We start from the raw sequence: 25,255 nt of genomic DNA, 5'->3' as shown, positions 1-25,255 counted from the left end.
CCTGGGATTTCTGCCTCCACCCCGTGTTTGACTATGAACTGTCACCTGGCCTACAATGGGGGCACACCGGGGGTGCCCTTGAATACATATCTTATTTTCATTCACACCATCAAACAGCTGAAGTCATAGTGGAACAGGAAGCTGGAGACTTGAACACGCTGGGGAAGAGAGGTTGGGAGGCAGACACCAGTGAGGCAATGCCCAAACCCCAGCGGAAAGCTGGAAGAACCCGGGGGACGTGGGACTCCCTTCCTTAATTGGAAGCAAGTAACAATAGGTCATCACCAAAATCACAACACCAAGGGATTTCTTAGTTTCTACATCAAGGAACCCATTCATGATGAGAATTTCACTCCCAAAATGTTCTGGCTTTGAATAATAGTGTCTTCAAATATCCCTGGTAGACTCTTAGGGTCCTTATTTTAAAAATATAATAATAATGAGTCAACTTTTTTACTCATTGAATTGAAAAAGAAAAAAGCTAGCCTTGGCTACCGCTAGACAGCAAATAGTTTTTAGCCCAAGAGGTCTATAAATGATGAACAATTCAACAGGAGATCATTCTAAATATTTTCCAAAGACCCACACTCTTCATTCACTTCTGTTACTCATTAAGGTTTTATTACTTTCCTCACGCATCCCAAACCACCCACCCTCGAGTGCCAGACCTCTTGTGGGGTGGGGACGGGGGCAGTGTGTAGCTGGCAAGGCAGTGGCACACTATGGGAAGAAAAAGAACAATTCTGCTCCCAGGAAGCTTGCAGTCTACTTGAGAGAAAATATGTGCACAGGGAAAGGATATTTCTATTTAACTAGTAAAGAAATAATAGGGATAAAAGGAAAACATTTGATGCCGCAGAAGGATTCTATGAGACAGACGGGAGAAAATCGAGACTTCTTTCCCTCTCTGATTCCTACCGTCTTTTATTTTTCTGCAAGAATTCTCGTTTGTTGTTGACTTGTGGGGAGAAATACGCGAGCAATACAATCCCAACACTCTCAGAAAACAGATTCTTCAGTTGCACAAGCATCGTAAGCTCCCCAAGACAGGAGTCACTGGGGCAACAGGGTGTGACATAGGTTTAAAGTCCTTTCCCCCTTCTGCAATCATCCTCTGTGATTCGAGTGTCTCGTTGAAGCCAGTGGGGTTACTCCACCTCACTCATCAGTCAGATGAGCGGCTCACCAATCAGGGGGCCGGGGCAGCATCTTCTCCCGTCGCCACGACGCCTCTGCCCAGGGACCCCCATCAAGCACTGCCAAAGACAAGAACGCAGAGCGACTAACAACTTTATCTGTGTTAATCAGGGCTCCACACAGCTGGCTCTCAGCAGCGACAAAGAACCTGACTCCAACGCTCCGTGCCCAACGTACTGATGTCAAGCGAGAGGCCTGCAGCAGGGACTGCGTGGCCAACCTCAGACCAAGTGGTATAGGCGGGGAAATACCTTCAGAGAAAAGGCCTCCAAGGCCAAAACCCAAGCCAGAAGAAACACCCTTGATTAAGCCTGTCCCTATCATAACATGCACCCTTGATTAAGCCAGTGCCCCTACAAAGGGAGAACAACTTGGCAATAACGCTAATATATTTTCAATAGAGAGACAACCTTCTTTCTGCACTTCCATCACGGCGACCTCGTGGTGGGTTGGGAGAGAGTCACAGCTGTGACTTCCATCTCTAACAATGGAACAAAGGATGCGTCATGGGACAGTCTGTTTCATGACATGTCATTGTTCTCAAAGGGTCAAGGACACACTCCTAAATTTATATTTTCTTTTAGGAAAGTAGCATTCTTACAAAACATATTTATTAATGGACTGCCATTTGCAAGTCACTCCTCTGGGTGCTGGGAGTAGAGACCTCAGGAGACTGTTAGGGGCCCTGGCTTTGGGGAGTCTAGTCCTGTGGAGGGAAGGAGAGGGGTAAGTGTGCAAACAATCAATAAAGTCAATGAAGATAAGCACTGTGCAGACAACAGAAAAGGACAAGACAGCAGGTGACTGGGATAGGATAGAAGAGGACAGGAATGGCCTCCCTGAAGATGTGCCACTTGAGTGGGACCTGAGCATTGTGCTGGGGCAGCCAGGTAAAAGGTGAGGATGAGGGGGTCCCATGCAGAGGAAACAGCTGTGCTATGGCCCTCAAGTGGGATGGAGCCTGTGTGTCCGAGGACCTGAAAGGACACCAGTGAGGCTGAAGCCTGGTGGATGGGGTGGCATGGGTGGCAGATGGGGACAGCTAGGTAGACATGAGTTAGATGGTGATGGCTCCATCCATTGACTTAAGCCTGTCAAACCCTCCTTAAGTGGACTTTTGTCTCCTAGCCAGGACGGTGGCCTCAATTCTAGCTTCAGCCTGTTCTAAATCTTTCTAATGTGTTCCATTGGCATTTCCTAAAGGTAAGAAACAGCTGTCTCTTGGAAAAAACAAAAAACCACTAGGCAACCCAAATGCTGCCCTCCTTGCAACTCCTCAGGTGGGTCACATCGCCACCCCGATCCTGGCCAGATGCTGGTCAACGTGTTAATTAGCCAGATCTCCCCTAGAGGGAGAAGCGTCCAGAGGGTGCTAAAAGCTTAAGGGGCAAGGAGCAAAGACAGCTGGCAATGCAGTGGTCTGGAAGCCTTTGTCCAAACACAGGGAAGGTGAGGCAGTGCAGCAGGCAGACATCTGAGTTTCGAAATTCTTCTGTAATTATGGCTTGAGTAGAGAAAATGCACATGAGTTCACAGGATGATAAATATTAGCATGCTTCTCCAAGTTCAAGTGAGTTGTCAATAAGACAATTAAAGCAGCATCAATAATATGCACTGTATGTTATTATCTGCTATTCTAAATCCCAGGCTTTTGTGATCCCTGGAAAACAAAGGAAGACAGGCAGCAGTGATACGCATATTTTTTTGCACAAGTGAGAGATGGAATTTGGCCTTAATGTAACAGCACAGCACCTGAGGGGTGGGGGGTAGATCGTTCTTAAATACTCTATGAAGAACTCGGGGTAATGAGGGATGGGTCAGGTGGAAAGGAGTGTTACAATGGGAAATGAGCAATCCTGTGTCTAAAGCCGATCAATCACATCTATCACGTGGCCCCAGTCAATAAGAGCCTGAATAAGTGCTAGCATTGACCTTAATCAACTGACAATCGGTACTTGGAAATCAGAAACTGTAGATTCTTCTAAAAGAAGATGAAGCTAAGGAAAACTTTGCATAAAATTAATGAACAGGAATGAACATGGCCTTTAAGAGTGTAGACACACACATATTCATATATGTAAATATATACAGGAAAAAGTATATAGGATTGTGCTGAACTGGAATTTATAATGAACTATCTCTTGAATACAAATTGCAATGGCAAAAGTTTTTCATTGTTCCCCAAGACAAAAACCTACACAATGCAATCTCTATACATCTGCAGAATCAAAAAATCATTTTCTGCTAAAAATAACTTGCAAAGCATTAAATGCATTGGAATGAGAGTAGATGTTAAAACTACTATTTGTTGACACTTTGTGATTTGGGATTGAACAGAGAAGTTGTCTCCAAATTAATGAGCCAGACGTAATACAGCACTAGCACTGTCAAAATATTGATTTTATTTTATCCTACCTATTGTTGGAACTCTTCTCTAAGTTGGGGAAAAATATAATTTTTTCATTAGCGTTATCATTTGTTTTTATTACATTACTTGCTATTTATTATGGAAAAGGAATCTCGTGTCAGTTTTCATGATTAATATAGAACAATCACATGGAAATTTGTGATAGAGACTAAAATAAAATACCAAATGTTTCCCAGATAATTCTTACTACAGACTGCAATATTTCCTCAGAGGAAAAAGAACTTTTGGTTCAAATTTCATAATGCATGATACCAAAATTTAGACCTCTATCTATTATGTACTTGGGAACAACATTGTTCTAACTAATGTTTTAAATTTACAATAATTATATTCATGTTTATATAGCTTACTTTAAAATAATCAGATTAATGAGTGGACAATTGCCAACATATATTCACAGAGTTGAACAGATAAAATTAGAAAACAAAAGCTGTTTCACAAGGTCTGTTGCTTTATTCTTAAGAATTGTTTTTTATAGTGTCTTAAAATATTTTTTTCCTTTAACTCATCATAGATTTTTGCGAAGGAAGGAGAAATATTTAAGCAAGTTTTCCAAAAGTGTAATAAAAGTCATACATTTGTTTCCATAATTTTTCTATTGAGTCATTTACATTTTAATATTTTGCATCTAAGTTACGATGATGTGAAATACGATATGTATGCAGGACTCTTTGGAATGTTTACAGTTATTTAATGAAATTTACTTAACCATTTAAAACCTAATAATGAGAAAAAAAAAAAAGTTCAGTATCCAAAGAGCCAGGACATATTTCATTTTCCACCAAAAAACATAATAAGAATAAAATTAAAAAGTTAACATTGTAATAATTTCAGTAATGAATCGGAAGGCCAGGCATGAGATGTACTTTCAAGTTCAACATCAAATCAAAACATCCCATGTGATCCTACAGGCGATACCAACAAGGATCTGGTTTTCCTGCCAACCTGTCCCTCTCTTGAAAGGGATAGGTCTTTGTGATGAAGAGTTGGGGATGGGGAGTAAGAACCTCCTCAAAGGGTCAGGTCCTAAGTAAAGTACAAATCCCCTTGGGGGCAGGGACCCTGCTTTGTGCAGATTTCCTGGTCATGGATGGAAAAAGATGGAGGGAATACGGAACACCACTGCAGGCATGCGTAGGAAAGAGGAACCCAAAATACTGTTGTGAAACTCATGATGGACCCTCCCACCCTTTAGGCTGCGTGAAGCACAACCAAGTCTAACCCAATGCTGCCATACAAAAATAACTGTGAACGGATACCCCCTAAAGCTGGGGGTGGCCGACCGGGAAGCAGAGGGAAGCCAAGCATCACAGACTCCCTTGTGAACCCCAACAGGAACTACCCTGTGAGACAGCTTGATCATTTTTGTCTTTGCAGATAACTTTATCTTCTCACTTCTCTGAGGGCCTGGTACAGAGTAAATGTCTAGTAGATATTTGCCTAGGAAGAAGAATAGAAGGAGGGCAAGAGGGAAGGGCCACTTGGAAGGAAGATATTGACTTTGGACGGCAGGAGAGGGCATCAGGCAGAGAAGACCACAGTGGCCCATGGATGCCCTCCCACGGGAATTACCCCTCAACAGGCGGCGCTCACAGCAGAGAGGGCAGCCCCAACTAGATGTCCCCTTCCCCATGCAAAGAAAGATCACGCCACCAAGATCTTTCCAACCTTAGGGCCTTTGCATAGGCCATTCCCTCTGCCTGGAACTCTTCCCTACCTTGTTCTCTGCTGACTTCTTCTCACCCTGAGTCCTCCCAGAGGACACCACTGACTACCCTGGTGAAGAGGTGTCCCCACAGCCCTCAGTTCTCTCCCTTCCTAGTCTTCGTGGGCATGGTTGAAATGGCGCATATACTTCCGTGTCTCTCCAGAGCAGCACGAATCACAGGGGTCAGGTCTAGGTGCCTGGCACATAGCAGACACTCAGCAAAGATCTGCAGAGCCTGGTGATGCTGCCCAGAGTGCAGTGAGAGAGGAGATAGGAAGCCCGCTCCCCCTGGGCTCTGCTAGTTTAACTCTCTCCATCCCTTTTTTACTCCAGCCACACGGCTGCTCCTTAGACAGACCTAGCACAGTCCTGTCTCAGAGGCTCTGCACTTGCCCTTCCCTTAGCCTGGAGTGCTCTCATCCTGGTATCCACCGCCAAGTCCAGGCGCAGATGCCAGCTTCTCAGTGAGGCTTCCTGCCCGACTGGTGTGACATTACAGCCACCCCCACTCCCATTCTGCTGTATCCTCATTCCCTGTTTCATTTCTCTCCATAACACATGTCACCATCTGATATACAATGTATTTGAATTATTTGGGTTTCGTTTTTGTTTCTGTTTTTGAGACAGGGTCTCACCGTGTCACCTAGGCTGGAGTGCAGTGGCACAATCACTGTTCACTGTAGGCTCGAACTGGGTTCAAGTGATCCTCCCACCTCAGCCTCCTGAAGAGCTTGGACTACAAGCATGCACCACCACACCCAGCTAATTTTTTTATTATTTGTAGAGATGGGGTCTCACTATGCTGCCCAGGCTGATCTTGAACTCCTGGGCTCCAGTGATCCTCCCACCTCAACCTCCCAAAGTGCTGGGATTAAAGGTGTGAGCCACTGCCCCAGGCCTGAATTATTTATTTCCAGTTCCCTCCCACCAGAATGGAAGCTCCATGAGAGCCCAGATTTGAATCGGTTTGTTCACTGTTACATCCCCAGGACCCCGAACAGTTCCAAATCTCAAAGCCTCTCTAGCAGGTTCCCCACAGCAATGTCCTTCCCAAGTGCTGTTCCCAGATTGCCGCAGCAGTTCCTACTGTCACACCTGTATTCTTGCTGTTCCGTCCACCAAACACTGTGCCCTTCGCTTCTTGTTCGTCTATTCAACTAATATTTAAGGACTGAGGCCTAAGTACCTCATATCCTTCAGGAGACGGTCCACGAAGCCCTCCTTGCTATATGGCCTGCTAGCAATGCTTCCCTCTCAGAGCCTGTTTAGCCCAGCTGCTCGGGGGTTCTTCCAGGCTGCCCCTAGAAAGCTAGATATTGTCTCTGGAACAGTTCATGTGCAGGCCAGCGGGAGGTCAGGCCAGTGCAGCAATGCGATGGCACTCCTGGGCCTCTTCCCAGGCAGAGCAACCTGCAGCTGGGAGCTGCCCTGGGACAAGGTCCTGGGAGGGGCCCAGACACCCCTCAACCTATTCCCTTGAAGAGATACAGTCCCCTTGGGGTTCTGGAGACCAGAAACTGGCCCAGCAAAGCCAGTTCCTTGGATTTTTTTTTTTTTTTTTTTTCTGAGATAGAGTCTTGCTCTGTCACCTAGGCTGGAGTATAGTGACACGATCTTGGCTCACTGCAACCTCTGCCTCCCGGGTTTGAGCAATTCTCCTGCCCCAGCCTCCCAAGTAGCTGGGATTACAGGCACCCGCCACCATGCCTGGCTAATTTTTTTTTGTATTTTTAGTACAGATGGGGTTTCATCATGTTGGCCAGGCTGGTGTCGATCTCCTGACCTCAACAGATCTGCTCGCCTCGGCCTCTCAAAGTGTTAGGATTACAGGTGTGAGCCACCATGCCCGGCCCCTCAGAATTCTTACAACACAACCAATGTCGACACCTTTGCATCTGGTTTGGGCTAATAACTCACAGATGATAAGTAGGGATAAAGTCCAGGTACACCTCCCTGATGTCTCCATAGAAGGCTAGCTGATAAGTCTGGAGAGTATTGGATCCCAAAACCCCAAGGGTGAGAGCAGATGAAAGGCAACCTTGCCTCACATGGCATCGTGGTGTGCACTCTTTTTGGCATGGATAGGTGTTCAAATACAGCTTCATGGAGCAAGAAGGATTTGGACTGATGCCTGAAAGAAGAATGAGATGCGGGGTAGGGACAGGAAAGGCAAGGGTGCCCTGGGAATATAGGAGATGCCTATTGAACATGGGAAGAAGCATTCCTCACCCACCAGCAGAGGATGGGATGTTGGCTTCTGCTCTAATTCCCAGGCCTTTGACTTAATTGCATTTTAAGAAGCAAAATAATTCCCATGCTCAGAAATGCACAGGACAAGTCTCCCCTTTCAGGGTCCAAGGAGTGAGTATGGTAGAATCTTTGCAACTACAACAAGTGTGTCTGTCTCATGACTGTCGATTCTCCAACCGCCATGTCTGTTCTAGGAAACCCCGTTTGCAGAGAAGGTCCAGGCCACGTGCCAAGAGTCCCAGTCTGAAGGGCATGCAACCTACATGTCACTGACATAGGTTCCATTCAGACAGAGCCCAGCACTGCTACCTACCAGCAGCTTGGCCTAGGGCAAGTCACACCACCATGGATAAGCCTCGCTTTCTCCATCAAAAGACAGAGAGTGTTCTCAGAATTAAGTTAAATAAGATATTGCATTTCAAAGCCCAAGGCCACCTGTCTAATAGGCACTCAATAAATGCTAGAGGGTCATTGACAGGACCCCATCTTGGTTTCAAATTTCCCCGGGGAAGACGGAGGCTTGCTTCTTCATACAGCATCACTAGGGCATTCCCTACTTTCCAAAAGAGACTGGCATTTTTCTTTTGTCATAGATTTGGGATCCCCTCTGGTGAGGGAAAGCCAGCCCAGAATTCCACCTTTTCCTCTGTGGGAGAAAGTAAAGGAGCTCTGTTCGACTCCCCACCTCTCTCTTGGGTGACTCTTCTTGAATGCAATGGTCACAGGTTCAACTCATTAATTTTATACTTCATGCTTAAGTGTTAGGCTGCTTTGAAATCAACACTTGAATATACACCAGTATGCAAATTAGGGGAGTCTCTGGTATGTATATGTGTATGTGTGTGTGTATATATATATATATTTTTTTAATTTGGAACATGGAAACTAGGAGAACATCACTGCTTTCATTTTGCTATTGTGTTGATGCAATGGTTTCAAAGCATTTCTGTTCTCATTCACAGTGCCGATCCTACCTAGGATACACTTTATATATCTAGACAGACAGACAGACAGAAAGATAGATAGACAGATAGGAAGGAAGGAGGAAGAAGGGAGAAAGGGAGGGAGGGAGGAAAAGATGGAAGAAAGAAAGGAATGAAGGGACCTCCTTGTGATCTTTAGCTTTGGCTGTAGGGAAAAGATGGAAAGCACAGTTTATAATGTCCCTACCAGGAATCCAGCAACCAACCAGTACACTTGTGTGCATGTATGTGTTTTCATGTGTGATTGTGTGTGTGTGTGTGTGTGTGGCCTAGATACGTGGTACTAACATTTGATGGATTGGAGTGAGAATATTTGTTTAGTGAAGACTTAGACCCCAGACCCCTCCATAACTCAGCTGACCCTTTAAAATGCATCTTCAGATACATAGGAAATCAATCAGCCAATAGTTATTGGATTCCCAGGTACATCACCCCAAAGACCAGCCAGGAAGGAAGGAGGAATGGCACTTCTTCACCCGGCTCTGCAGATGACTGAAGCCCACAGCCTTTGGTGGGGCTTCTATTTCTAAAATATTCAACAACATGTATTACACAAGTAATAAGAGTAGCTGGCCATTCATTGAATAGCTGGTCTCTGGGCTCCTTAATCATTTTCTCTTTTAATCCTGATGACCTTATGAGGGAGAAAGAATTAGTCCAGTTCTACTGATGAGAAAACTGAGGCTCAAAGATCAAAATGCCCTGCTTACAAACAGCTTGCAAGTGGTGAGGCTGGATGGCAAACTTGGTGCCATCTGACTGGTCCTGAGCTCTTTATCATGGTGTTACACTGCTTTAAAACAAAACAAAAAGATGCCTCCAGCTCTTCCTCATTTACAAACTTGATGTTTCCAGCTCAATGAAATAAGCATCTTATTGAGAGAGGAAGCATCCCTAAAAGTTAAATTATGCAAAAAAAAAAGAACTTATAGATATGGATGGATCAAGCAACACACATGGACTGTGTAACTCTTGCAAAAACAATTTAATTAGCAAACAAAATGCACACAAAGAATCCTCCTTTAGACTCTCCTCCTTCAGGATCAATGATACAGTCAGTGAAAAGATACACAAAGTTTCCTCATGTTACTCTGAAGGTTAAGAGTCCGTTGATGATAGAGATTAGTAAAAGGAGGGTCGCCTTGGCCCCCACAGTCCAGCAAGAATTCCACTCGCCTACCTTTGAGATGAAGATCAGTGATCATAAATACCTTCACATTTAGGCTCAAATTATCATATTATGATTTTGTGTTTGATTCTGCTAAGCCCTCTGATTCCTAGAGAAACAAGGGCTCCATCCCCAGCCTCCCCAGGCTGCCTGGCCCTTTCACAATGGCCTCCACGGGAGGCCAACCTCTACCAGAAGTGAGTCAAAGAGATAGATTCCAATGCGAAAGTCTGTCCCGGGGAAGGAAGCAGCTGGAAACCACTCATTCTTCAGATCAATGAACAAATTATTTTATTGAAGGTGGTATTTGGAGATCACACAAAAATTGTGTGATTTTCATCTGAGCAATATTATCATGCAAAGGGAGAAAAAGTTTTCTTAACAACAGACTCCTGCTGTCCCCCAGATCCACACAGGGGCCTGGTATTTTTCACCTGAGTGGCCAGGCTCCTTAGCCAGGCAGTGCCTAGAAGAAAAAAAAAAAAAATCTCACAAGAATCTAGCTCCTGTCAACATTTTGAGACGTGAGGATCAAGTTGCTGGTGTCAGTGAGACAAAGGAGCAGAATGTCAAAATGCAACCAGTTCTTCAGGAAGCATTTGGAAGATGGCACATACTCTAATATCTGGAATATATTACTTGACCTCACCAGACAGCCATTGCCAAAGAACAAACATGCCAACAGGCCGGGCATACACATCCCTACCACCCCCCTCCAAAGGACAAGCCATATCACCATCCATTACATCCCAGGGCACTGTCATGGGGAATGCCAACTAGATGACCAGACCCTGGCTGAGCCAATCGTTTGTCACCTACTGAGAAAGCCACTGTGTCTTCTTGGGGTGGCAGTAGTTATTAAAGGGGAAAATTGCTACCTTGCAGCCTTAATCCATTTTTAGATGATGGAAATGTTCATGTTATCTTGTCTGTACTTCTTCTGCCTTCAAAATAGATGGAAATTTTAAATGGAACTAAAATTCCAATTGTACCCCCCACCCGCCCCAACTTTAACAAAAGCTCTTTCAAAATACTTTCAGGATGAATGTGTACACACAGGGTGAAAAAGCCAAAAAGAAGGAAACGGGTGGGGTGGGGGGCTGAAACAAAACAAAACAAAAATCACACGGAAAATAAATATTAAGTTGTCAAACCAATGATCTCTAAAAAGAATTGCAGATGGAGTGTCTGGCTTTTTGCTTAAGAAATGGTGCATGCAATGTCCATGAGAGCTCCAGGCAGGCTGTGGCTTCAGACTGTTCCCAGCTACATGCAAGTCCTCAGTACCCGGCGGCGGCAGGACTCAGTGAGAGAGTGGCTTTGCCAAGACCAGCACAGAAGCAAGCCCTCCACTATCAGAGGAGGTTTCGGCTGCGCAGATTAAATCCTTTCATGCCGGCATGTGGCCGCTTTTCTTCCTCCTCGCATTCCCACACTACCACTTTTCCACCTTTTGAACTCTTCTTGGGCTGTTGGAGGGGGACTGCCCACCCACCAGCATTGACCCTCTTTCGGGTGGAAACGTTGGGGAATAAAGTTTCTCTGATGCTGTGGAATCCATGCACTGAGTTTAATGAACAGATCCAGCCATGTTCTATCCGTGAGATGCTCTCTGCTCGGTGCAGATTTAAGGCTGCTGAAATAGCCACTTGGCATCAACAGATTACAACCCCAAAACTGGGGGCCCTGGCCGGGGAAGCAAAATAATTAAAGCACTTTAGCTCTAATTGCAGTAAGACTTCCCAGGCCCTTCAATAGGCTTCATATAAATGACGGCCTTTCCATAATAATTTGGAAGACATTGCCTGATTTGATTTAAATAGATTTTAATCGGGAATTAAAATTTTGGGAAAATAACCACACACAAAAATTGTGTAAGCTACTTTTTTTCTCTAGTCAATAAGGGATAAGTGTTTCTAGATATTTCAGAAGATAAAATTAAATATCAAGCTATTCAAAGAGATTAAATTTTATATGTAATATCTATGTGGGCTGTGATCTGTTTGCTGTCTCTATAGTTACTTGTTAGCTGACATAGCATTTCCAAATATTTTCTCCCTCTTAATAACAAATTCACAACAATGTATATGTTCTCAAAGTAGCAAGTTCCGGTTGACATTTTTAACTTTCCTTTTCAAGGCGGGTTAACATTATTCGGAAGGATGATTTTGTTCTCAGTGCTAAGGACAGTTTAGGGAGGCAGGAGTGCAAACAAGGCTGAGACACGCGCCTCCTGGGCCAATGCAGCTGGCTTCCAATGCCCGCTCGGCCATGCCACAGGCATGGGCAGCAACAAGTTCCTACACCCCTCAGTTTGCCCACTGCGGAAGCTGCCCCAAGGGAGGCCCTTCCCTGGGGCATTAAAAGAACTAAGCAAGATAATGCACCCGGGGTGTGTAATGCAGTGCCTGGCATAGGGTCACCACCCAATAGTGGCCACTGCAGGTGTCAATGTTGTGGCCACCTCTCCATATCTACACCGAAGAGCCCCAGACCTTCCCTTCCTCCTGTACCTGGAAACCACAAGCAGGAATGTCTGCTGAATTAATACCACCTCCCGAGGGTCCTACGATCTGGTCCTTGCATGAACCAAACTCTCCTTCAAATTTATGGGAATTATGAGGGAATCTCAGAAATGCAAGCCAGACCATCATTATAATTAAGGCTGAATGGGCATTTCTGTGATTAATCTCGATTTTCGGTGGGCTTTCACAACCTAAGTAAAGCTACTTCGTGGTGTGGGGTGCGTGTGCGTGTGTGTGTGTGTGTGTGTGTGTGTGTGTGTAATTTAGTAATAAAGCAACAAAAAGCCTAAAAAATGTAAAGGAGGCCAGGCACAGTGGCTCATGCCTTTAATCCTAGCACTTTGGGAGGCTGAGGCAGGTGGATCACCTGAGGTCAGGAGTTTGAGACCAGCCTGGCTAACATGGTGAAACCCTGTCTCTACTAAAAATACAAAAATTAGCCAGGTGTGGTGGCACATGCTTGTAATCCCAGCAACTTGAGAGGCTGAGGCGGGAGGACCCCTTGAACCTGGGAGGCAGAGGTTGCAGTGAGCCAAGATTGCACCACTGCACTCCAGCCTGGGGACAGAGTAAGACTCTGTCTCAAAAAAAAAAAAAAAAAAAAGGAAGGAGCCTAGTGGTCCCAAATAGACAAATAGAGTCAGCAGTGGAGAGGTGGCCTCCCAGCATCCAGCTGAAGAGCCAGCAAGGAGGTAGGGGGCCAGAAATATACTCCCCAGGAGCCAGGCCCACCTAGGTAATCAAAGACCCAACTGAACACAGCTCAGGTAATCAAAGCTGTAATGCCTAAATAGAAAACTTTCAGGTTAATGTCAGCTCAAGCCTACAGTGATCATTTCTCCTGTGTCATAACAGCACTTAATTTTCTCATTGGAAAGCCATAGACTAAGAATAGTAGGTAGAGGAAAGGGGGAACCTTATAGACTGATTTTCCTTCCTGCATCTCTTCATGCATTTGAAACATCAACATTGCCTTCCTGCCACCACCTACCTGGAGGCTTTGGTCCACCCCAAAGAGTGCTTGCTTTGGCCCTACCAGCCCCCAAGCCTGGTGTCAGGGTGTGGTGGATGAGCTTTGAGAATCAGGAGCAAATCACAGAGGTCCTGCTGTAAATCTGGCCCCAGAAAGGGCAGCTGAACGTGGGTCACGGGAGATGCTTTGCAGCAGTAGATGAGCTAAGCATGCCAACTCCAGAGGCATAAAGGATGGGTCTAATCCTAGACCCACCACCTACCCCTCCCATTGCCTCAGTTTTCCTTCCTGAATTCTGGACATATATAGTACCTGCATCATAAGGAAGGTGTAAAGCACTAGGAGCTGCGCCTTACACATAGCAAATACTCAAAAAGGACAGCCAGGTGCACTGCCTCATGCCTGTAATCCCAACACTTTGGTAGGCTGAGGTGGGAAGACTGCCTGAGGCCAGGAGTTTGCAACCAGCCTGGGCAACATAGCAAGACCCCATCTCTAAAAAAAAAAATGTTAAAAACTACCTAGGTGTGGTGGTGTGTACCTGTAGTCCCAGCTACTCAGGAGGCTAAAGTGGGAGGATCTCTTGAACCCAGGACGAGGCTACAGTGAGCTGTGATTGCACCACTGCACTTCAGCCTGGATGACAGAGCAAGGCTCCATCTCTTAAAGTTAAAAAAAAAAAAAAAGGTATCATTATCCTGCCAGCAAAGTGCCCAGCCTCAACTCACTCAGAGCCTAAGAACCATGCTTTCCACTGCTTAGTTTGCATGTCACAGTCAGGGGCCAGGGATGGGGTTCTCCCCCCGCCCCAACCCCCGACACCACCTCCATGTGCAATTGACCTCTAAGCAGTCAGAGCTGGGCCCCATGCCTTTGCTCAGATACAACTCATCCATGTGGAAGTTCTCTCCCCTCTCAGACCCCATGGGTCTTCCCCTGTTTAGTGCACAGTCCAACCCCCTGGACTTACAGGACACCGGGATATGTCTGTCTCCCCACCAGCTTGTGCAGTCCCCAAAGGTAGGACCACAGCTGACCTTCCACCCCCCTGAAGAGGCCCAAGACAAGGCCCGGCGCATAAAGTGTGGGAAATAAGCTTGATTCTTCCCAAGGGAGATATAGAAATGTCTGGAGACATTTTTGATTATCATAGCTGGGGGGTGCTACTGGCATCTAGTGGGGTAGAAGCTGGGGACGCTCCCAAACATCCTACAACGCACAGCACGGACTCCCACGAGTGCCCTGAGCTGGAGAAATGATGCCCAGGTTCATCTGTTAAGTTCCACCCAAGCCTCACTCTCATCTGAATCTTGTCTCTTAGGGAAAATAAACCCCACCTCGAGCAGGCTCAGAGCATGTGAAAAGCCCAGTACTTGATGCTGCTTAGAGTAGCAAAAACTCCACTGTAAGAGAAAGACCAGAGATCTACAGTGATTTTTAAAAGTGAAAGCTCATTATCCTAAGTGAATTAACGCAGAAACAGAAAACCAAATACAGCATGTTCTCATGTATAAGTGGAAGCTAAAGATTGGGTACACATTAATATAAAGATGGCAACAATGGATACTGGCGGACACTAGAGGAGGGAGAAAGGCAGGGGCAGAAGGGCTGAGAAACTATTGGGTGCCATGCTCACTACCTGGGTGACGGGATGCATTGTACCCCAGACCTCAGCATCACACAATGTACCCATATAGCAACCCTGCACATGTACCCCCTGAAGCTAAAATAAAAGTTGAAAAATTATTTTTTAAAAATCAGAAGCTGAGAGGAGACTCTCAGGGAGCCAGCAGAACCAGCCACAGCAGCCCTTATCACCAGGCACAGTCAACAGGAGCCCGTTGATGGCATCAACTGGCCGGGGGAGGCCCCACGCCCACCCCAGGTGGGCCAGATGGCTTCCCGCACAGCCCACCTTCCTGAGGGGGCTTCCATCCATGTTTGCCTTCTTTTGGGGAAAAAAAAAAAGTGAGGGGGATTTCAGAAAACTGGACTGTGTTTCCTAGCATCTCTATTCTGAAGATGCATTTTCTTTTGTATTTCCTGATTTCTTCATTTATTTCCACCCCAACCCCTCCAACACACATGTACATTACAAACTCACCAGTCTATCCTGGATAGTACAATTGTGGATGAAAAGGAAATCATCTCAGAACAAGTATTTCTAGCAGGCAGCACCCTTCCCCAGCACACACAGACAGACACACACACACACACACACACACACATCACCACCACCACCATCACCAGCACAACCTAGGGGGCCACTCCCTGGCTTAGCGCATTCTGACCACACACATTATCTGCTCACTCCTCTAAGGACGTTCAATGCCACCAAGGGGACCATCACGGCAGCCTGAAGAGTCTAGACCTGAACAACCAATCCCTCTCCTTGGCAAAAGGCCTCCCTTCCAACAACTCCCGAGCAGGTACCACATGAAGCACACAGGTGAGCCCAACCAGGCAGACAGAGACCTCCCTCCCACTCCTCCCCATTGGCCCTGCTCCCTTCCCTCCAACTCCTCCACAGCCTCAGCCCAGACCCTGCCCTGGCACATTCTGGAGAAGGTGCCAGTGTGCACAGCAGGTGTGAGTTCAGAGGAAGCCCCTCCACTCACAAGGCCCCACTAGTAGCAATGCAAGCGAGTTTGTGCCCTGCTTTTAGATTCCAAAATCCAGCCTTCACAGCCTGAGAGATGCCACCTGACCACCCCTGTCCTTCCAGCCGAAATCTAAGGCCTCACTTGGAGATAGGCTGAGGCAGGGCTGAGCACTGGCCTGCCCTAGGTCCTGGCAGACAGGCCATGGAAGAGGCTTCTCTCCTTCATATGGACAAATGTTGACCTGCAGAAAACTCACTTGTTTTTAAATTTGCATCAAGTCTCACTTTAAATAATGTTGAGAACAAAATGCAAGCTGATATTTCAGCTTACTTAAAAGGCTTATTAAAAACACTAAATCCAAAGATGTTAAAAAGCTATAATTGTCCTCATTCAGCCTGGAAAAATAAATCTATTTGCTTTCTTCTTTTATGATACTCTTCTTATAAAAAAAAAAAAAGTTCATCTATATTCTCATGAGTATCATTGCTGTCTTTCTTCCCCCTCCATTCAAGGCACTTTAAAAACACCTGTGCCATTCACAGCCAACTTTTGAGCAAAAGGCAACCACATTTGGGGAAGGCTGTTTAATTCTGATTTCCTGATGCCAGAGATAAGCTTCTCTTGCTCAAAAGTAAGATGGAGTTCAGAGTTCACTTGAATGGGCTCGTGGAGCTGATGGAAATTTCTTTGGTTACCTAAGGCAAAGCAAACAAACCTAATCATTCAGCTTTTTGGGGTTCAGTGGGCAATGATTCCACATCTCAGCACTGCCTTCAGTACCCCATGGGCAACTGTGGGAAGTCGGGCGGCACCCCCTAGCTGCCTCTCTGTCCTCTCCCATAATGGGGGTTATTGGCCTCTGACTTGGACCAGAACAGCGTGACTGTCGCTCCCTGCCTGCCCTAAGTCTTCCGTGAAGACAGCCCGGCCAGCAGTTAAGTTGCTGAGTTGCGAAGATCTCCAGCCTGCTCAGAAGTTAACCACTCCAGGCACAGAACAAGATGGGCTTTCAGAGCTCTAGTCCAAAAGAATGCAAATTTATCGAAAGTGTTTTCTCCAGGTTCTCCATAATTACCATTTATGTCTCCAGGAACTGTTTCCCCAAACCCAGTTTAGGGTGAAGCATTTTAGAGACTTTCCCTGCAGATGACATATGAGGTACTAACCTTTTTTCATATGCCCAGATGTTAAGTTCATTTTCATCACATTTATGTAAATTTCATTTGAACAGTAAATCAAAAGAAATCTTAAATCATTGTACATTATTTAAAAATCAACACTAAATCCGGCTGACTTGCAGTGATATTAACATGAAGACACAGTTAAGGGGCTGAAGGTAGGAGGCAAATCTTCCATGCAATGGTCTCGGAGTCCCTGCCGTTGGTCACATGCAAATATCTCTGCCTGGTCACAATCGCATTTAAGTTTGACCAGATTAAGGGTCTTCTGGAAATGAAAGTCTTAAAAGTTTTCTAAACTTTGGGAAAACGGGTCCCTCAGCCCAGGGGCCTGTCATCTACGTCAGTGTCTGGGACTGAGGCAGACAAAGTCCACAGGCAGAGGCCCAGTGCTGAGACTTCTGGCAGCCGGGTTTCTCCTCAGTGGAGGGAAAAGTTAATTCCTAGGGCTCGGCGGTTCTGCATTTGTCAGGGAGCAGGACGTCAGTGCTATCATTACCAAGCAAATCAGCCAGGCGGTTAATGGTGGAATCAGGAGACATTTGCACTCCGCTATCAGAATGACATCATAACTAAAGCAGCCTTCAGCCAGAAGCCCTGGGCTCTCCCCGAGCAGAGGCCAGAGGGCTGCAGGGGCGACCCCCTGCGACTCCCTGGACTGAAAGCTGAGCCCCCCCGCGCAGCAGCTTTCAGGGTGGTGGGCGCAGCCCCAGGCAAGTTCCCAGGCTGGCCGGCAAACAAGAACTAGGGTTCTAGTCTTCCCCCAAGCATATCGACTTTTCCCCTGGGTTCTGAACGCTGTAAATAATCATTATAATAATATTACATATTTTCAATAAAATTTGAGATACTGTGAAACCACTTTCCTTATCAGGCAAGGGTTGGTATTTTATAAATGCAGCTACATTTTCGCTATAGGATTGATGGCATTTCCAACAGAATTGTCAATCTCTCGGTGACCCTGTCTTTAGCAAAGAAGGTCTGCACTCTCCTTCAAGCAAAAGAAATAAATGATGCTGGGGGAAGGGGGACGAGCTAAGGAAAAAGCCCTTCCTGCTCTTGTTTTGGTTGCTTTTCTTTCTGTTTAAAAGCACAGCGCAAACACACACATACATACACGCACACGCAGACACAAACCTTAGAATAATGGGGGAAGCATTTGGCTACAGGCTTGCATTTACGGCGCGGCGCGACCAGCAGCCGGCCCCGCTCGCTCGCAGCTCTGCCCTCAGCGGCGGCCACTGGGACCGACTGCCCGCCCCCGACCCAGGCAAGATGCCCAACTGCGACCGCGCGCCCCCCAAGATCGCCTCCCGAGTCTCGCCACAGGTACACGTGTGGCCCAAACACTTCACCTGGCCCGAAAAGTCAGCAGACGGGGGGAAAAAAAAAAAAGTTGTGCGAGCAGCCAGCCGGGCAGTCCCGGAGCCCGCGGAGGCCGTCCTCCCGCCGCCCAGCCGCCCAGCCGCCCGCACGCGAGGCCGGCCCGGGGCGGCGCGCAGCTCGCGGCACCTCGCTCCCGGCTTTGCGCGCTCACCCCGGGGCGCGCCGAGGCCACCGCAGGGCACTTACTTGGCACTTGCTTTTGAGTGTGCAGATCGTCGCGGTTTTCACTTGGGTTTTCAAACAAGTTTCAGGGAGAAAGAAGGAGGCAAAAAAAAAAAAAAATCCAATTATGCAAATGGACTCCGGACTGGGAGGCGCGGGATGGATCCGACGCCGCTACTGTACGAGTTCTCTGAGCAGCCCCGGGCCGGGCAGATTTATGGGGGCGCGTCACGGCTACGCCAGGTCCCGCCGCCGGAGCATCTCGAAGTTAATTAAAGCGGTAATGTCCACTTTCCTGGCGACCCTCCGTGCGTGGGTTTACTATTTCACCATCAAACCCGACCCCGGCGGGGGCGGGGGCCCTGTCCCCACGCCTCTCCTTCCCTCTTCTGGCCGCCCCCCTCTTTTTCCTCTCTCCGTCTCTCACCCCTTTTTCCTCTCTTTCGTCTCTTTAAGTCGCCTGCCTTCCACTCAGTGAACAATGAACAAAGATGTGAGTGATGGGAAAAGATCGCCCCCCCTCCCAACCCCAGCAGAGAGCAAAGCCGGTCTTAAAGTAAAAATCCAGTTGCTAATATCAAACTGGGAAAGAAAACAGCGCGTTCCCAGTCTCACCACCCCTTCCACACACACACACGCACGCACACACACACGCACGCACGCACACCCCACCCCAAGTTCACCTAAGCCCTGGCTGGAGACTGGGGCGTCAAGGTCAGGGCGCGCGGGGCTGCCCAACTCGCCGGGGACACCAGGGTTGGGGGACGGCGCGTGCTCTGGTCAGGCGTGCTTCCCGCGCCCCTCCCCGCCGGTCCCCTCCGCCGGCCCCCTCCCCGCCTCTACACCGGCCGACCAGGCCCGGCGGCCCGCTCGGGCTGCCCGGCCGCCGGATGCGCTCAGCAAACGCGGCCCCTGTCGGATTTCTGCTAAATTGCACAGCGGCGGCGGCGGCAGCGGCTGCCGGGAGAAGGCGCAGGAGGAACCGGAGGGCCGCACCGCGCGCTCGCTCACTCCGCCCCGCCCGCTCGCCCCTCGCCCCGGCCCCGCCGGCCGCCGGCTCCCACCCGCGCACACGACCCGGCCCCCAGGACGCACCGGGTGCCCGAGCCCCGCAGGCCGAGACACCTCGCAGCTGCCGTATTTTCTGCTAAAGTGAAAACGAAGGCGGCTGACAAATCACGTCTCCGGCGAGGCACCCGTTAGACATAACAATATCCGGCAAACAAAACCCGGCCGCGCTGCCACCCGCGCGCGGGGCTGAGACCCCGCCCTGCTCTTTCTCGGCCCCCAGCCCCTGGCCACTGCGTCCTCAACTCCAACGCTCCCCGCCCCCCAACATTCCAATCCTCCACCTAACTCGGGAACGGTGGACATGTTCTCCAACAGGCACACAGTAGGAACCACTCACAATACAGAAGTGAAAAGGGGGGGACTTAACTTTCCACCTGTCCCCAAAGAAAGCCCTGCCGGAGTTCACTCCGCAGAGTGAAGAGTGAGCAACACAGGTCTCTCTCTGCCCAGCCCCTTTTCTTTCTTTTTCCCTAACTTCCCCGCGTTTCGACCTTCCTCCACTTCACATACATCCGTCTATATGGAGATATCTATATTTTAAATTATTTGCAAAACTGCAACAGATGGGCGCGTCGAGATCTGGACACTTTCCTACTCATCAAAGGAAAGCTCTCCCCCAACCCCAACTTTTTTTTTTTTTTGCCTAAAATACACCCCGAGTCTCGCCTACGACTGTTTTCCTCAATTCATCTTCGAAAAATAATGTCTTGAAGCAAACAGAAAAAGGCTTATCAGCAAAGATCATTCCTACCCCAGTCATGCATCTGCGCTGGGGGGACGGGAGGCGTCCCCCCAGATTGCACTCTTCCCAGACGCCGCGCAAGCCCTGCCTCTCCTCTGCCTTCCAGAGCCCCCACGCCCGCACTTCCTCGCTCTGATTGGCCTCATTTCTCCAGCCTGGGACTGGCCGGCTCTTTTCCCTCCATAACCTGTTACTTATTTATTTATTTATTTCCTCTTTGGCCCCCGGCTGGGCCCCCAGGCCGAGGCCCGGCTGGGGCAGGTGCTGCGGGCGCCGCCTGCGCTTGCAGGCGCCACGGCCTTTCCTGGGGTCGCGGGTTCGGACCCTGGCACCTCAGCCCTGAAACCAACTCTCCGGCCTCAGCCTGGCCAGGCTCCCGGGGCACAGGAGGCCGATGCAATCACAAAATGGCAGGTCTCAGCGGCTCTCGGCGCCCGCAAGTTTGACACATTGTAAGCATCAGCTAACTTTAATTGAAAAAAAAAAGGTTGCAAATTACCCTCTCTCCACGGGCGGAGGGGCCGGAACCCCGCAGTGAGCGCGGACCAGAGAAAGAGCGCAAGGCGAACCCCCGTCCCAGGCAGAGGAGAAAATGGGGAAAGTCACTTGAGCAGAAGTTTCCGCGGCTCCAGCCTCCCCCCTCCCCTTTTTACTCCCCCCACCCCCCAGACCCTCTTGAAAGTTTCCCGGGGCCTGAGAGTGGCTCGCGGGCCGCTCGCGGGTGGGGGGCGCCGGCCGGGTCCCCGGAGCTGGACGCGGGGTCCCGATCGCGCGCCGGGCGCCAGGCCTCGGGACTCCTTTTCAAAGTAACGGTCCCGGGACCGCGGGCGGGGAGGCGGCGGCCCAGGCGCAGGTCCCGCTCGCCGCCGAAGTTCCCTAGCGCCATACGATGCCCGGCCGCAGCCGCCGGCTCGGTTTTCCTCTTCTTTCCCCCCACCCCCCACCCGCTGACAGCGTCTCTCGCCAACGTCACAGCCACGGATATTTAATTAGACCGTATTTTTTAATCGCGATGGGGCGAGAAGGAACCGGGCGGCAGGCCTCGCCGAGATGGGGAGGAGGAGGGGACGGGGGGCCGCGCCAAGAGTCCAAACTCACTTTGCCACCTCCCGGACGCCGAAGCTGCCCCCCCACCCGCCGCCGCCCCCCCGCGCCGCGCCCCCCGCACCGCGCCGCGCCCCGCGATCCCCCCCCCCACCTTTGTTTTCCTTACCTTAAACATTGAAACGCGGGCGTCGGGAGCAAACTCGGGCACGTAAACGGAGCGTTGTAAAAGATTGTGTTCAATGAATAATGAAACATGCCCACACGATTGACTTGATCATTTTCCGGGGCTGAGGGGGGACGGGCGCCCTGCTCGCGCGCCTCACTCGCCCACTCGGCAGAGCCCTGCGAACTGTTCCCAGCCCAGCCGGGGCAGGGCGGGCTCGATTTTCATCAGCCTCTTTTCAGAATCGCCCCGTTCATTGATACTCATCACCCAGCCCCAGCAGACATCCCCATCCCCGGCTCGGCCTCCCCCTATCTGGTAGGTGAAATGCATTGTACCATTAAAAACGCTCTCCATTGTCGCCCTGGCATAATTCACAGCAACTAGATAGGTCTTGCGGCATTTAGCTTTGATGAGCCAGAGACTGAACCCTTGATATAATAATCTACAAAGAATGGTGTGTGATCGTCCATTTTTTCTCTCTGTCTAGCAACTAAGAAACCATTTAACACAGCGCAGCTTGGTTCTGACCTTGAGCTCATGTAAACACACTTATTAAAATCTATCTATTCTCCAAGAGCTACATTCTGATTGTCAGACTCGTTACTGAGACATATATCAGCCCCTTCCTTGTCACTACTTTGCATTCCTGCCTTTCACTAAAGAATTTTTTATCCAGCCGAGAAGGAGAGAGAGACTGCCACGGAGAGAGAGGAGAGAGAGACGGAGAAGGGGCGAGGAGAAAGCGTAATTCTTACCTGCTCCTGAAACTATTTAAAGTCTGTTTCTTTTCTGGGAGGAAAAAAAAAAAAAAAAAAAAAAAACTCCCGGGTGAATCTCGGTGGACAGCGGGACGCGAAGAATCAGTCACAGCCCGGGCGTTTAAGGGAGTCATCAGCGATCAAATGACGTTGATCCGCGCTGTAACCTTGTGGCGTATTTAATGTAAATAAGGCAGTTATGTTGCCAATCGCCGCGATACAAACGCGGAGAGGTCCTCAGCCTCGCCTCCCGCGCCTGCCATTAGAGGCGACTTTATTTACAGACACTATTTAGGAGATCATGATAATTCTAAAACAATACTAGTGCCAAATGATTATGAAAATATGATTTTAATTAATCACGTAGTAGGCAAGTAAATTAGCATACGGTAATTAAACTTCGAGAAAAACGTCACGCAGGTTCTCTGCCTTATGGGTGTAGAATAATCATCATGCGATGGGCTCCAGGACTTAATTATCAAACAAAATAACTTTTTTAAGGCAACTTTGCAAGGCGGGTCCTCTGGGCAAACGTTTCGGTAAATAATATAAGCAGAAGTAACAAGGTGGGGGTGTGAGTGGGGCATGAGGTTGGTTTTCTGGGAAGCTAGGAGGGGGGAAGAAGGAGGAAAAAGCTGGATAATGCAATTATGGATTCTCTGTCCTAGAGTTGACAAAAGCTGGTGCCTCAAAAAGCCTCTTTGTTATGGGATTATATAATGATCCTGGTGTCATTATGGGAAAAAAAGATTCAGTAATAATAATAATAAAAGAAGTATCCAGATACACCAATGAGGGGCTTGTTTTAAAGAAAAGCCTCGCATGTGACACTGGGCATGTTAATAGCAAAGAGATAGGATCCAAAAGAGTTGACAAAAAAAAAAAAAGGATACAGGGAGGGAGAGCGAAGTGGGGGGGAGAGAAAGAGAGAGAGAGGCCTGTGTTGCGCATGATTAAGAAGTGATGGAGACAGATTGATTATTCAAAACGCCAAGCCACAGGGGCACTTAAAACATTGATTCAGGTAAGACTTGCTCCAGCCTGCCCGAACTGAGCTCCCCCAAGATGACTGGCGGGTTTTAAACCAGGGCATCACAAGACATCAAAAGCAAAGATACAGAAAAGGCATGCCACAGCCTCCCCATCACCACCCCTCTCCAGCTGAAGGAGTCATTCGGTTGCAAGCAACCAGTCCAAAAGTGAGGGGAGAGACACAGAAAACTTTGCGCGGGGAGGAGCGCTGGGTTAGCGTGCCGGCGTTGGAGACGGAGGCGACGCAGCTGCCTTGGGCGCTGGGCCTGGGCCCTCACCGCCGGTGGTCCTCTCCCCAGGCGCGCCGTCGGCGGGCACCGGGCCTTGCCGCTGCCAGCATCCTCGGACCCTGCCCTGAGAACCCAGCGCTCCTTGCTGCTGCTCTCTCTCCCTCTCTCTCTCTTCTCTCTCTCTCTCTCTCGCCAGGAGTGCACTGGAGGAGTGAGGAAAGAATCACTTTCCTCCAACAAGCTAGTTCCAGGAGATTCTTAAAATCCGCTCAAATCTCTGCAGTGGTGTTTTTAAAAAATTCTCTGCCTACCCAAAAAAGTTTAGGAATTCAGCCCACATTTTCCAATCTGATGTGTCTGAAATTCTCTTTGAACAAATACCAAAATACAAGGGTTTTTTTTTTTTCTTGTATAGAAATTAGCATCGCAATCACATGAATGATATCACTATCTCTATGGGAATGATAGCCTGAGCGGTGGGGTGTTCTTTATTCCAATTCTTCGTGGATCAACTGATTATACTCCGTTGTCTTTTGAACCTGTTATTGTAAGTCAAGTGATTCTTTATAAGTGACAGCGCAGACAAAGAGGCTAGCAGGGCCGAGCAGGTCGAAAGGAAGTGGCCATATGGACTTGGAGAAAAGGCACTTTCTCCCCTACAGAATGGGGGTCGCCTTTTAACCCTCGAGCCGCCGGCCTCGCCTGGGCCGTGGGAGGCACGGAGCCCGGCGCGCGTCCTGGCGTCGTTCTGGGGTCCCTGGCGGTGTCTGGCCGGTCTGGGCCGGGCCCATGGCCTCCAGGCCCGGGGAGCCCCTTCCAGGCCTGGAGGCCCAAGGCTTCTGCGGCCTCGGAGCCTGTGCGTCTCGGGAGGGCCGCGCTCCCGGTGGCCCGGGGTGCTTCGGCTGGGGCGCGCTGCCGCGCGGGGGCTGCCACGGCTTTGCGTGGCCGGGCGGGGTGGGAGCCACCGGGCAGAGACAGCGCGCTCACGGGAGGCCAAGCCCCGCCTGAGCCCCGCAGACGGCCGGGCAGGGGGCTCTCCGGCTCCCCCTGTCGGCGCGGACGCCCTCTGCATGCCTCCAGGACCTGAGCAAGCTGAGTGGGGGTCCCCGGGTAGACCTCCCGGCGCGGCCCTTGTTGGGAGTGGGAGGTGGAGGGTTCCAGAAAATGGACAGAGGCCCCTTATCCTCCAGATGCCGAAACTTGACGCCTACCTGCGTCTCATTAAAGCATAAAAGTTCCCCACTGGCTCCCCACCCACCAGCCCCACCCCACCAGGGGTGTTTTGTGGCCGCTTTCATAATTTGTGGCTCTCCTATGCTTTTCCCCGTGTCCAGGATTTCTCGGCGTCCCCATCTTCCTCCCCTGTGTCTGGCCTCTCTCTGCTCTTCCTTTTCAAACTCTCGAGTATTTCTCGCTGCCCCTGCCACGCCTGGCCAGGGCTGGAACCCCTTGGATTTTCGGCAGAGGCTCCCATGGGCCCACCCACTCCCCTGCCCAAGAGTCCTGCACTCTTCAGTACTCGAAGCTGTCTCTATGGGCAGCCCCTCCCCACCCAGGGGACGTTGACCCGGGCCTTCCACTCCTGCGGAATCCTCAAGGCCACTCCCGCCATTTAATTTCTTGAAACTGATGAAAGTTACTGGGAACT

The 25,255-nt window shown here is 49.2% G+C and overlaps 1 protein-coding gene across 15 annotated transcripts in view; it reads right to left on the bottom strand.

The window, feature by feature from the left end:
• The window catches only part of ZNF536 (zinc finger protein 536), a 489,498-nt gene extending 467,639 nt beyond the window's left edge, over window positions 1-21,859 (bottom strand). For 4 of the 15 annotated variants that reach the window (XM_057300668.2, XM_063599529.1, XM_055103796.2 and 1 more), the window contains exon 1: window positions 18,586-19,191. The gene's annotated coding sequence lies outside the window, so the exon portion shown is untranslated. Of the gene's footprint in view, window positions 1-18,585; window positions 19,192-19,244; window positions 19,338-21,587 lie in introns of those variants that run through there. The other 11 variants (XM_063599531.1, XM_055103794.2, XM_055103798.2 and 8 more) reach the window with 5 other exon arrangements.
• Window positions 21,860-25,255: the final 3,396 nt, after the last annotated feature.

The sequence above is a fragment of the Pan paniscus genome, chromosome 20 (genome assembly GCF_029289425.2).
Source record: "Pan paniscus chromosome 20, NHGRI_mPanPan1-v2.0_pri, whole genome shotgun sequence".
In the NCBI taxonomy this organism is placed as follows: domain Eukaryota; kingdom Metazoa; phylum Chordata; class Mammalia; order Primates; family Hominidae; genus Pan; species Pan paniscus.
Note: the sequence above shows the minus strand (reverse complement) of the source record. Positions and strands in the feature narration are given on the sequence as shown.